The 13,983-nt window shown below is 39.9% G+C and overlaps 1 protein-coding gene across 1 annotated transcript in view; it reads right to left on the bottom strand.

Annotated features, from left to right (window-relative positions):
• Window positions 1–13,474, bottom strand: part of ADAMTS16 (ADAM metallopeptidase with thrombospondin type 1 motif 16) — a 148,302-nt gene extending 134,828 nt beyond the window's left edge. The window contains exon 1 of the mRNA XM_068531855.1: window positions 13,398–13,474. The gene's annotated coding sequence lies outside the window, so the exon portion shown is untranslated. The remainder of the gene's footprint in view (window positions 1–13,397) is intronic.
• Window positions 13,475–13,983: the final 509 nt, after the last annotated feature.

Here is a 13,983-nt window from a genome sequence, read left to right as displayed (position 1 = left end):
GATCCTCCGGGACCAGGACTCGAACCCGTGTCCCCTGCATTGGCAGGCGGATTCTTAACCACTGTGCCACCAGGGAAGTCCACCTCTGGGTTCTTTAACTTCACTTGAATTTGCTTGCATGACAATGTGTGCAGTCACCTTCTAATTAGGTTTTAATGTACATTTCATAGTTTAGTAATGGGGGAGTGCTGAGGAGAACAGATATTTGCTCAGCTCCTACTAGGAGCTCTGTGCTAAGGCCTTTCATATATATGTCGTCTCACCCAATCCGCATGTGACCCTGTGAGGCCAAGGTTATCTACAAACTAAGGAAACGGAAGGATAGCAGTGAACAATTTGGCTAGTAGTAAGAGAAGTTAGATTTGAACAAGACTTGTGTGATTCCAAAGGCTATGTTTTTCATTCAATTTCCCATTTGCTTATCTCAAGGAGTCATTTTACTCTGTTTCTTATTTGAATGTCTAAGTAAGTATCTTCCTTCACATGTGGAGAGTTCATGCTTTTCCTTCCCCTTGCTGGTCTGGAAAACTACCACAGCCCTTAAATTGTAGCTGCTCTAAAATGCTGTTGACCAGCTTGGTTCTAAATGAATCAATTGCTTAATATTTAATTTATCTTAACTAACTAAACAAAGTAAATATGGAAATGTTTTTCTTATTTTATGAGAAGTGTCAGCTTTTCTGACATTGCTGAAAGTTAGTATAGAAAAAACTTGCTGCCTCACCTTTTGTGAAGGATTCACGGAGGCAAGAGTATCATTTCTCAGAAATTGTCATGTGTAATAGGCAATCCATCCTAGTCATAAGATTGATAAATAAAGATTATGTCCAAGAAACTGAGACACAGCAATTACAATGTCTTTATGCTCGTGTAGTAAGGTATAAAAAGCTAAGAGGTGGATGAATGCCATTTAGTTTTTTAAATTGTACTTTATATAAATTATACATACCTTCTTGCCTAAGTATGTTGCAATGTTTCTTATTTAGAATTTATTTAGAGATACTCTCTGTCATTAGAAAAATTACTCATATGGTTAGGACTGCAATGTGCTCATTTGCAGATGGGCTTTTCTGAAACTACTTGAATATGAACAGCACTTGCTCTGTTCTTTTTTGCTATGGAAATATACTCCCAGAGCCTTAACATACAGACTTGGATCTGTGTGGTGCCTGGGAAATGCATGCTGTCCAAACTCAACTTAGAGCCATTTCTAGACAGAGCTTTTCACAGTCACTGCACCTTCTCTCTGGAAACAGGAACTTTCTCCAACTAGTATCTGAAACTAGGATCCTCCACCCATCCATCCATCCATCCACCTACCCCTCCACTCATCTATCTCGTTCCTTCCAAGGGCCAGGAACAATGCGGGTGCTCTGATCCTTAAGGGATTCTGACCCTTAGCGCTACCCTTAGGATGTTGGCTGTCTGGTGGGAGAGACGGGTAAACACTAAACTAGTAACCAAGATAAGAATAATTCCTTTCAAAGAGAAAATTAAGGTGAGTCATGAATGTATTGCTAGGGAATCTGCAGCAGCAAAGAAGTATGACTCATGGGAGTGTCTTTCCAACTGATGCTTAACTGGAGGAGGAAGGATGGGAATTGTGTTCCAGGCAGAAGGAACAGCATTTGCTAAGGCCCTAAGGGGGTGAGGAGCTCAGCCTTATCTTGAAAGAAATGAGTTGGTGCCACTGAAGCCTGGAGAGTTTCCTCCCTGAAGCTGAAGTTGCAAGCAAGGGCAGACCCCAAGGGCGTCATCAGCCATAGTGAGGATGTGGGCTTTGCCCAGAGTGCAATGGGCACATGACAAGTAAGGAAATGGAAAGATCAGAACTGTGCTTTTCAACCTCCTGTGAGGCTGCTCTCTGGAGGGAAGTAGGAGAAGGGTAGGAGTGCAGGTAGGTGGCCTCAACTTTCATGGAACAGTCTCTGACGCCTTCCTTCCCCATGTCTGTTCACAGTTCCCAGGGCCCAACTTGAACTACCATGCATGGAGGCCCTGGCTATTTCTGCAAGCCCAATCAAAACTAAGAATCTGGGCTTCCCTGGTGGCGCAGTGGTTGAGAATCTGCCTGCCAATGCAGGGGACACGGGTTCGAGCCCTGGCCTGGGAAGATTCCACATGCCGCGGAGCAGCTGGGCCCGTGAGCCACAACTACTGAGCCTGCGCATCTGGAGCCTGTGCTCCACAACAAGAGAGGCCGCGATAGTGAGAGACCCGCGCACCACGATGAAGAGTGGCCCCCGCTCGCCGCAACTAGAGAAAGCCCTCGCACAGAAACGAAGACCCAACACAGCCAAAAATAAATAAATAAATAAATTTAAAAAATTAAAAACAAACAAACAAACAAAAAACTAAGAATCTTCTTTCAAAGTGTTTCCAACATGTATGAACTTAAATACAGCCTTACCATATTTAAGGGACAGCCCCTGCTTTTTCATCTAAGAGAAAAAGATACAATGTATTCACATGAAAATTTCAACTATGATGAAATGACCCTAAGGTCATCAAGGCAAATATTTTTCTCAGGCTTTGCATACTGAAAGAAATCACCAATTGCCTAAACTACATGTTACTTTACATGTCTTACTACAAATTTCTGTCTTAAGGGTTGGAGATATACCTATTCAATGAGAGAAAACTGGAAGAACTGGATATATCTGTCATTGCCTGTTGAAGCTTTCTATCATTTTAGTACCATTTTTAAACTAAAGGCAACCAGTCATTTTAATGTCACTGTAAATCTGGTAACAGTGTGTAGTTTTTGTTGTTGTTATTGTTTTTAGTTTTGTCTCAGTTTAATTTTTGTTTCATAGCTGGTAACTTTTAATATATTGACAGTGTATGCCTTACTGGATACACCCATTTACTGTAAACTAACTATACAAAAAAAAAAAAAAAACCAGAATCCTGCCTACATTTCTTTAAATTGTAATTTTTCAAATGAGATCATGTTATTTAGTTTTCCTATAATTTCACAGAAATAGAGAATATGAAATTAGCACTGATTTTGCTACTAACTTAAAAGACTGGATTTACTTAATTGAATGTCTTTAAAATACACGTTGTTCTTCTTAAAAAATTAAAGACAAATCCTTGAGGAGTGAAAAATATGTGCAATAGAGGACAAAGGATGAGTGCTATCATTAGACAAAGAAATCAAAATTAGTAAAAATGACACATACTTGGAATAAATGGGGACTGGAGTATAGACAGAAGAGCAAATGCAAATAGTGGCTTCCAGTTGAGTTTTGAGGCTCAGGGAACCTGAGAGTAGGGGTGGCATTACTGAGGATAGCTGTCGTCCAGAATGAGCAAAGAGAAGATCCACTGAGTGTAGAAATTCACTCTGATACAGAGCTTGGCCTCAGCCTACAGCTGATGATACTCCAATGTCTCCTTCAGGAGTGGTTTAGAGTAACCAAACTCACAGACACTGAACACACACACACGCACATACGCACACACGAGCTTCTGAATGCCAATTTATTCCCGTGTAATGAGTCATGAAATACCACTTCCAAGCCTACTGAGGAAATGCTGTGCTGCTTCTCCCTCCAGGCAAGCTACACATGGGACTTAATTTTAATCAAGTGAGGAACAAGGGCAAGAATAGCCCATCATAGGGGAGGAATGTCTGCATGCATGGGCCTGACAGCTCCATCCCCTCACAGGAATTAGCCTGCCACCAGGCCTGGTGAGGTCCATTTCTTGAGGTCTAACCCTTTCCCTAGTTAGGGCTGGGATGTCCCTACTATTTTGGCTTTTCGTTTTTCCTCCCCCCAACTCCTTCAGACCAGTGGCTGTGCAAATGATTTTTGCAAAGCACCAGAATTCCAGTTTCTCCATTAAAAAATAATTTGTTCATTGAATACATTTTTATTGAGGGCTTTACTATGTGTCAGGCATTATTGGAAGTGCTGGGGATAAAGCAAGAAAAAGTCAGACATAAATCCTTGCTATACTCTCAATATTTAGCATAGATAGCCTGCTTGGTATTAAGAAACCATCCTCAGTTCTAAACTCCCCTTTTAAACTCTGCTTTGAGACACTGGGTCTGGAACTCTACAAATCCGATTTCAAAGAAGGTGGAAGAACTTGTTCCTGCCTGCCCGCTGTGGACTTGTGCACTTCCTATCTGCTCATTATAGACTTCCTGTCTGGTACTTATGGACTTCCTGTCTGCGCCCTGTGAACTTCCTGTCTGCACCCTGTGAACTTCCTGTCTGCCCCTGTGGACTTCCTGTGTGCCCAGCATGGACTTCCTGTCTGCTTCCTGTTCCTGTCAGCCTGGCTTCATCCTGGCAGTGGCAGTTAATTCTAGTAACAGCAGCTGACTGCAGTTTACAGGTTACTTAAAAAACCGGCAGCAAGTTGCCCCTCCCAGTCCTGGCACCAGTTGGCCAGCTCCTCCTACTCAGGGGTTTGAGCCCAGCTCCAAGCATTTAAATTTTAATAGTCCCAACTTCTTCCCTCAGTCCCTCAGTTCTAGGTCCAGTAGCTGCTTCCGGCACTTGCTACCCTGTTATATCTGGGTATTTTCTTTTTCTTTTTTCAGTTCTTTCATACCTACTTAATGCATTGTATTAATCCTCTCTTTTCAGTGAATTTGTGTGGTTTCTGTTTCCTAACTGGGCTATGATTAATACAGATATGATAGGGAAGGGGATAGGAGGTATGTGTGGAGGGGGACGAGTAGGTGGTTTTAGATGGGGCTGGATCAGGGAGGTCCTCGTGGTGAAAGTGACATTTAAGAAGAAAAATGTTACCTGTGTGTTAAGCAGATACAGTCAGACTGCTCTGGTTGAACCTCAGGCAAGGCAGGATCGTGCTTTTAAGAGTCTGGTTTCATCTGGGCTCCTCTTGTACTCTCTCTGGCCTGGACTTTCTCTTAAACAGTCACTCCCGAAAATGTAGGTTTCAGTATCCTTATCCTTTGGAAAATCCTAGACTTGAGTCACCCCCCAGAGGAATTGACCACAGGGATCACATTCCTGCCCCTCCAAGGGGATCATATGGCTGTTCTCAGGCTAATCTTGGCCTTGGAGAAAATCCTGGTCATACTGGTTGTGGAGATAAGCACCATTCCGATGACCCTCACAGCAAATATTTTATTGGCCGTAGAGACTGTCCATATGAGAGCTGCCATACAGTGGAAGCATGTGATTCCCAACAAAGGGCATCAGGGACACCAAACACCAACCAGAAGGAAACCTGCCGCTCTGTCCTCTTCCCACTGCCACCTGCCCCACACCTCCAGAGCAAGGACTCCCTTGCTTTATCTTTAAAATCTCTGGCACATAGTCCAACATTTAAAGTCTTCAACTGATCCCTCACTATAATGAAAAGTAATAGCATCCTGTTTGTTTCAGTGAAAATATCGCAGGACAGAGAACCTAAAGACATACATCCTTAGACCTTCCTAAACCCCACTTGGCTTTGTAATATTGACTAAGCCACTCCACCTCTTTGATTCTCAGGTTCATCACTTGAAAAATAAGGGAAATGGAACAAAACCATACATTTTATACTTAAATTTCTCTAATCATCTCATTTCTGTTTACAATTAATGGTAAGCTAAGAGAAAAATCTGGTCATAACAAGTACAAAATATTATCTCATAAATGTTACTTTGATCTAGTTGTAATAATGAAGTGTATTACATTTTGTCAATTCAAAGATTTATACTATATTTATTCTTAAGTAATTAGCAGAAATTCATGTAATGATTCAGTACTTTCAATTAGTTCCCCAAACCCACCTTTTAAATTTCCTAATAATCAATAACTTTGGCTATACTTTATCCAAAAACCTTATTTTCTCTACTATTTTCCTGCATGTCTCCTAAGCCTGATGTATTTTCAACTGGTATGCCATCACTGCCCTCCTCAGACAGTGATACTTTTCTGTTAAAACTCAGATTAGCCCTTCTAGCCATCTCCTGTGTTGGTTCTTCCTTTCTGCTCCTGTTTTATTTTCCTGGCTCAAGAACATTTTTCAAAGTCAGTTGAAAACTTGGCAACATTTCAGACAGTTTCCGAGGATTTATTGGGTGCTTTAGGAAAACTCTCAATGACTAGAGTTTCCAGAGAATCCCTGGAGTTTTTCTCTGGAAATAAAACCTAGTACAATTCAAACCAGGGCCACAAGTAAGTCTGCAACCAAGTGAGGGAATTCTCAAACTGAACTGAGAACTGTGGCGTTTACAAGTTTTCCAACACTATTGAAAGCAAGAGAATAATTAGATTTTAGGAGAAGTGATATGTATCCTATGCATTAATGCCTTAACAATTACACAAGAGGAGCTAAAATTCAGGCAGATTTTGTGCCAAGGACAAATGATAGATTTGATGCTGTTCTTTATTTAATTGTTTTGGTAAAGTACTAATCCAAGTACAGAACGTGCATGAAATCCTTTAAGAAAATCTAATCCTGTTACATGCAACAGAAAATATTTCCAAAGAAACCTCATTTAAAGTATTGACAATGGGGGTTTTTAAAAATAGTTTGTCAGAAATCTTATTGATTAGACCACTTCTGAATAAACTGTGCTTCAAAAGAAAATTTAGATTATTTGATATTAGTCACAGAAGGAAATCATATGAAATGAATTATAAAATGAATTTTACGTTTATTCGTATCTCAAAATAGAGGTTGAGAAGATGTAGTATTTTTGGTTGTTAATTTGAAATACAATCATTCACTGCAAGAAAAAAGAGAACTAGGTTGTGTTAACAGGAACTTGGGGATACGAAGATGAATAAAACAATATCTCTTCAAGAACTCACAGTCTGGTATAAAAAACCAAACCTATAAATAAATAATTATGGAATGAATTCATGTTTTTTAATATAAGGGCCTGATATATTAAAGTGGGCCTACTAAGTTCAGAGAGGGCTTGATACTGAGGAAGGTGGCATTGAGGTGGAAACCAAATGCAAACATCATTACACTTTAGAGAGTATTCAAGGATGATGCAATGGAAATCCACATAAATGATCTTGTAGGTCCCTGTAGTGCAGCAATGACCTCATGATCAAGGGAAGCAAAATAGTATTGTGATTTAAAGTGTTGGTTCTGAAGTCAGTCAACTTAGGTCAAAATCCCACTCTTTCAAGAATTACCTAGGGAATCATCTGTAAAATGGGGATAATAAAATAGCTTTGGGCAGTGATTTGCAAAATATGTTAATAATAGCGTGTAGCAGAGACTGACTTCCAGAATGGCAGTGTAAGGAATGTGGAAGATCCTCTCTCAAGTGAAACAACCATTTTCCTGCTGAAAATAGTATACACACACACACACACACCCCATTTGAAGTCTCTGGAAATTGTCCTAAGGGCATAAAAAGTGGAAAATCTTTTCTCATATAGGTTATCACAGAATATTGAGTAGAGTTCCTTGTGCTATACAGTAGGGCCTTTTTGGTTATCTATCTTATATATAGTAGTGTGTGTGTGTTCATCCCAAGCTTCTGATTTATCCCTCCCATACTCCAATAAAAAAAAGTGGAAAATCATCTATCTAATTAAATTTAGTAAATCTGTAAAAGAATGGTAAAATTTGGAGACATTTGAGCCATGGTCTAGTCACATGCTCACCTTTCCCCCTGCTCAATGTGACAGAGCTCTATTCTAGGTATATTCTAAAAAGACCAGGGCTCCCTGTCCCACCCAACACCCATTCTAGGGCTGTATTTTCAAGTCAGGAGAAGCAAAGCACCAACATCTCTTATCCCCTCAGTTCTATATTGCAGAAGCTCTATTCCAGACAGGCATGGTCATAAGAACTGATTTCCCTTGTGCTAAGCAGCCCCTGCTTATAAGATGGAAGCTCTACTCCACACTCAGCAGGTTGAGAATAATGGATCCCTGAACATCCCCAACCAGGAACATTTGTATGGTAGAGATTTCAAGCCAGGAAGCAAAAGCAGAGAAGACCAGGAGCTACTATTTCCACCCAGAGCTCCACTCATAGAGTAGGGGTGTCACTTTGGGAGGAGAAGTATACTACTAGTCCCAGCTCCTGTTTAGTGGCACACACATTTTGCCCAGGAAGAGAAGCAAGAAGTAAGCTCTAAGAACAAGAAGCTCACTTAAAATGAATGACTATATTTGGAACAGACTGTGTGAAAGTTCATGTCTAACGGTATTGCCAAAAGTAATGGGTATCTTACTTGCAAGCAATTAAGAGAAGGTTGATGTTCCATGATACGCATAACAATAAGCAAAACTGTACACTGACTAGAAGTTTAGTGGAGAGACTCAGGGAAAAAGACAAGGGGAAGATTCCTCCTGGTGTTGGAGTAGTCTCAAAACCTGGCAGCATCCTAATCCTGCAAAGCTCTTCTATAATCAAATTAGACTGTGGAGCAATCTACGCCCAAGTGTGTTGGGGGGGGGGGGAAATAAGCAATCACCTAGCAGTTAGTGTAGGGTAACAGCTGGTTGTGATACCAATAGAGGCAGCAGATCAGCACAGGCTTTCCGAAATACTGCGCACATGCCCTAGGTTGCACTCTCTGAGAAGCAACATTAGACGCTGCATGCTGCAGGGAAAACAGACTTCACTGAACTAGTCACTAAACAAGTAAGAAAGAAAACAACAGCAACAAGCACTGGAGTGGTGGTGTGTGGTCAGTCTTAAAGTATCTAGAGTTGCTAAAATACATTATCTATAATGTTTAGTATTCAGCAAGAAAATTGTGAGACACACAAAAAAACAGAAAAGTGTGACCCATACACAGGAAAAGAAAGAGGCAATGGAAACTGCTTCTGAGGGGACCCAGATGTTTACCTTAGTAGACAAACACTCCAAAGCAACTATTATAAATATGTTCAAAGAACCAAAGGAATCTATATCAAAAGAATTAAAGCAAGGCCTCATAGCAGTGTTTCATAAAATACAGAATAAGAGAAATTATAAAAAGAATCAAATTGAAGTTGAAAAGTGCAATATCTGAAATGAAAAATTTACTGCAGAAGCTTAACAGTAGATTTGAACTGCCAGCAGAGAATCAGTGAGCTTGCAGATCAATCAATCAAGATTACACAATCTGAAGAGCACAGAGGAAAAAGAATGAAGAAAAATGAATGGAACCTCAGAGAAACCTGCTACATCATTAAACACACCGATATATGAATAGTGGGTGTACCAAAGGAGAGGAGAGAGAGAAAAGAGCAAAAAAACATATTTGAAGAAACAATGGTCAAATACTTTTCAAATTGAGGACAAATATTAATATGAACATTCAGGATGCTCATATAATCCCAAGAAGGATAAACTCAAAGATACTCACACCTATACACTTGACAGTAATAATGTTGAAAGACAAAGACACATTGAAAACAGCAACAGGAAAACGATGCTTTAAGTATAACAAAACTACAATGAGATAAACAGCAGACTTCTTATCAGAAACAATGGAAACCAGAAGGCAGTAGGATGGTATATTCAAAGTGCTGAAGAAAAAACAAAACAAAACAACAACAACAACAACAAAACTGTCAACCGATAATCTCTCCTGGCAAATAAAAACCACAGTGAAATACCAGTTTATGTCCATTAGGATGTCTGTAAGAAAAAAAGGTGGAAAAGAACAAGTGCTGTCCAGAATGTGGAGAAACTGGAACCCTTATACATTGCTGGGTAGACATAAAATGGTGCAGCTACTGTGAAAAAACAGTTTAGAATCTCCTACAAGGTTAAGCTTAGAGTTTCCATAGGATCCAGTAATTACACTTCTAGGTAAATACTCAAGAAAAATGAAAACTTATGTCTACACAAAAACTTGTACACCAATGTTCATAGCAACATTATTCACACAACCAAAGAAAATACAAACAATGTCTATCAATTGATAGGCATTAAAATAAAAAGCGGCATATGTATACAAAGGATTATTATTTAGTAATAAAAATAATGAAGTCTTTAAACACGTTACAACATGGATGAACCTTAAACACACGGTATACTAAGTGAAAGAGGCTAGTCACAAAAGACCACGTATCGTACGCTTCCATTTATCAGAAATGGCCAGATTAGGCAAATCTATAAACAAAGAAGACAGATTAAAGGGTGCCTAGGACTGATGAGGGTTTGAGAGAAATGGGGGGGACTGGACTGTACTGCGTTTTGTCTGTTTTTTTTTTGAGGTGATGTAAATGTCTCAGATTAGATTGTGGTGATGTTTGCAGAAGTCAGGGAATATACTAAAAAAACACTGAATTATACATTTTCAAGGGGTGAAACTCTATGATATGTAAATTATAACTTAATAAAGCTGTTAAAAAAATAGTACCTATCTCTGAGAGTTATCATTAGGCTAAGTGAGATAACAAATGGGAAGCTATTAGGCGAGTATTTGGCAAATAACATTCAGTAACTTATTACTGTTCCTTCTGCTACTGTTATTGTCATCATTGTTTCTTACACTGTAAGAAACCCAGTAATTCTATCCATTATTTAACAAGTATTGAAAAGCACCTGCTGTGTGACACACATTTATGTGCTTGTGATTGGTAATCAGAACAGATTTGTGATGTCATTCTGGTAGAGACATAAGTATAACAGATACTATTTTCTTTTATTAACCTTATTTAGCAAAACGAGAAATATCTTGAATCAATATACTTGGTGGCAATGTCAGAATGACTCTAGAAGTCATTTTAAGGCTTACAGACCTTATTTAGTTTACTATACTTGGGCTTCATATACAAATATTAATCTCTGAACAGTCATGGATGGTGTTATCAAGGATTCCATGAGCCTGACTGATCTCCATCATCTTCCCTGAGATTGCTTGCTACTCCTCCATTCATGAGTATCACACTCCAATTCTACAATAAGGATTCAGCTTGGACAATATTTCCTCCAGAAACCTACCCTGATGCTGCCGTCTCTCACCGAGGTAGGGTGAGGCATCTTCATTTCAGTTCTCCAAGCACCCATATTTGTCCTTATTTTATCACTCTTCAGTAAAATTGCCTATTCCCTGCTTGTCTCATCAGACAATACACTCCTTGGATGCAACTTTGACAGGCTCCAGTGAGACACACTTCTGAAGCACATGAGATTCATTATTCACATGAGATATTCAAAGTAAAATGCTCATTTTAGTTTTGTATTTCTTCTTTAAGAATATGTATTTACTAAAAATATGTATTTACTATAAATTAGAACCACACTCCTGACTCCCATCAGATAGTTGAGTCATCTAGAAACCCAGTTAAAAAAATGCTTAACTGAGATCTACCTGGAACTTTAATTAGAACCTGAAAGAACCAAGAAGAGCAATAATAACAAAAAGGAACCATCATCTAATGCAAAAGGTACGCTACTTTTCTTCATGTGTTAACAGATTTGAAAGAGGACAGACGGAGTAACCATCAATCAGGAAAGAAATAACAGACTTGGCAACTACTTGAGGGGCATTTCCATTCAATAACTTTATTATCTGGCTAAGAGAGAGGACTTCTTAATCCTCCCCTTTTCTTCTTTAAAATGCCTTTGATTTGTCCTGTCATATGGCAAATGCCCCTGGATCTCACACTCATAAGTCTAGTTGAGGTCATGTTTGTAGTGACCATCTACAGACAAAATATCACTTTAGTTGGAATTAATGTATTCGGAAGATGAATGGTGAAAGCACACAGCTTTCTATTGCAGTCACCAAAATATTACATTCCAGTGTTTATTATCCAGAGGAGTCTTTTTTCTGTTCTTTTCACTTCTTTATCTTTCATGTAGTTGTCATTTACAACTTTCGCTGTTAACTCCCATTGAGTTCAAAGAGAGCCAGAAATCTCAAGCTGCTGCCAGCCAACTCTATTCATGGGACAGACTCCAGGGCATAGCTCAGCCATCACTAGGAAGCCTTGGCTCACAGAGGCTAGGGGCACCCATGAGCCTGCACCCCTGCTGGGTTAATGGGAAGAAAGCACCTTGCCCAGTCTCCACAAACAAACCCAAGAGTGTTCTGAAGGGCATGGCACATCTCCTTACCACACAGATGGCTTCCATTTCTGGTCTGAGCGAGCCTTTGTTGAAGAAAGCCAAGGAAGAGATATCTTCCTTTAGTGCATTACATGAAGAGTTCTAGCTCTTTCATTAAGAAAGATCTACTTTTCTTGAGAGAGCATGGGAGAAATCAACCACACTGTCCTTATGCTTAACAAGTGTGCCAAATAACCACCACCCCACCCTTGGCAATTCCCCATTGTATCCATTCTCAAACCAAAAGTCTTTCCAAAGAAAGTAGATATGAGCCCAGCCCATACTGAATTCCCCCTAAAAAGCAGAATATTAATATTTTTTAAAAATCACAGGACATAGCATTTCCACATATTTAGTATTTTAAGGATTTGGTTATTATTGTGCCTTCAGCATCCAGTATTCACATACACGTACACAAAATGCTTATGAGATGTAGAGTCTGAATTATCTCTTTTCAAAGAGGGAAAGGAATAAGACAGGCTTAGATCATTTTCTGGAGATGTAACAAATGTTCAAAAATCTATTTGCCAAACCTTTAACATGATCAAGACCTTATTGTTTGGACCACACATTTTCACTCTGCTACTTATGTCATGTCTCCCTCATCTGTGTCTGACTAATCAATTTGTGTCCAAGAATCTAAGCATCTACTAAGCTTTCCTTCCCAAAAGTTATGGAAATATTCTAAGAAAAGTAAAAGATAAGCCATTAAGGTTTCAGCTTAGGTCAGCCTGAGGGATTTAGGTACCTTCTCAACTTGGCCAGATACTCCTCACTCTAGGATCCAAGCAAAGGGGACCACCTGAAGCATCTAAGGATGTTTAATGTCGAACTCAGATATTAAGAAAATGAAGAAAGCACTAATAGAATCTTTAGCCCAATAAGACCAGCACTGCCCTGCCATGGATTCACCACTGTTTTTGAAATGAATGTTCTAATCTGTAAATATATTACCAACATCAGAATGACAGAAATAAACTGCTTTCAAGCACATGGCCAATCAGTTGAATACTGTTGTTCTATTCAAGATGAGAACATTCCTCCAGTGCTAGTAAGTGACCAGCAAGTTAGAGTAACCAGTAAGTCAGAGTAAAACCATCCCCAAAGAAGTCAGTCTTCAGACTTGGCCGTAAGTTCTCAAGCAGTTTTCAAACTGCAGTGCTCTGCCACAATCGTTGTAGACCAATGACAACAGAAGGCGGAACCTGGGTGCTGTTTCCAAATTGGGGATAGGAAGCGCCCAGCATATCTTAGAAAGCATTGCTTGGCAATTTTCCTCTTGCTTTGAGAGATCAAAGGAATCTGTACTGCAATAATGGGAGGAGCCCAAATCTTGTCACTTGCTCCCTTCCCCACATCCCTGCCCCTGCGGTCTCACAACAGGCGGCAACAACTGTACTCACCAAACCTTTGCAGGTCGAAAGAGCCACTGAGGAATTTTTGTGGGATCGTAAGGAGCCTTGATAAAAACAGAAATCCTCAGGCGGGAAAGTCTGCACCGACTTAGTGCTCCCCTTTCCCAAAGTCTGTACGAGAAATCCAGGCGCCACCAGCTTGCTGGAAGTTTTCAGATCCAGGTGGAAGTCATGCCTGAAGCCTTTCAGCCGAAGGTGCAGAGAGTCAGCTCCGAGCTGGGCCAGCGCCCTTTTCCTCCTCTGGGGGTGCGTGATTTCATGGGACACGTAGTCTCCATTGCGGTCAACCTCGTAGGGAGACACCAGGTCATACTCTGAAAGTGAGAGAGGGGGTTTGGCTGAGTAATTTCAGAATTCTGAAAAGGATCTGGAAGTCTTTGAATATCATTTACTACCGGATAGTATTTTCACCCAGCAAAAAAGGATGGAGGAAATGTCAACAACCTCCCAGCCTCAAATCCGAACTACAGAAAGCGTAAAATCGGAGTTAAAAGGGAAGATCTTAAAAGGGGCCTTTTGGGAAGTCACTGTTGTTCCTATAATGTGTTATTACCAATCTAGCAAATGCTATGAC

Source organism: Eschrichtius robustus, chromosome 2 (assembly GCF_028021215.1).
Source record: "Eschrichtius robustus isolate mEscRob2 chromosome 2, mEscRob2.pri, whole genome shotgun sequence".
NCBI lineage: Eukaryota > Metazoa > Chordata > Mammalia > Artiodactyla > Eschrichtiidae > Eschrichtius > Eschrichtius robustus.
The sequence above is the reverse complement of the archived record's forward strand: the minus strand, read 5'-3'. Positions and strand labels throughout refer to the sequence as shown.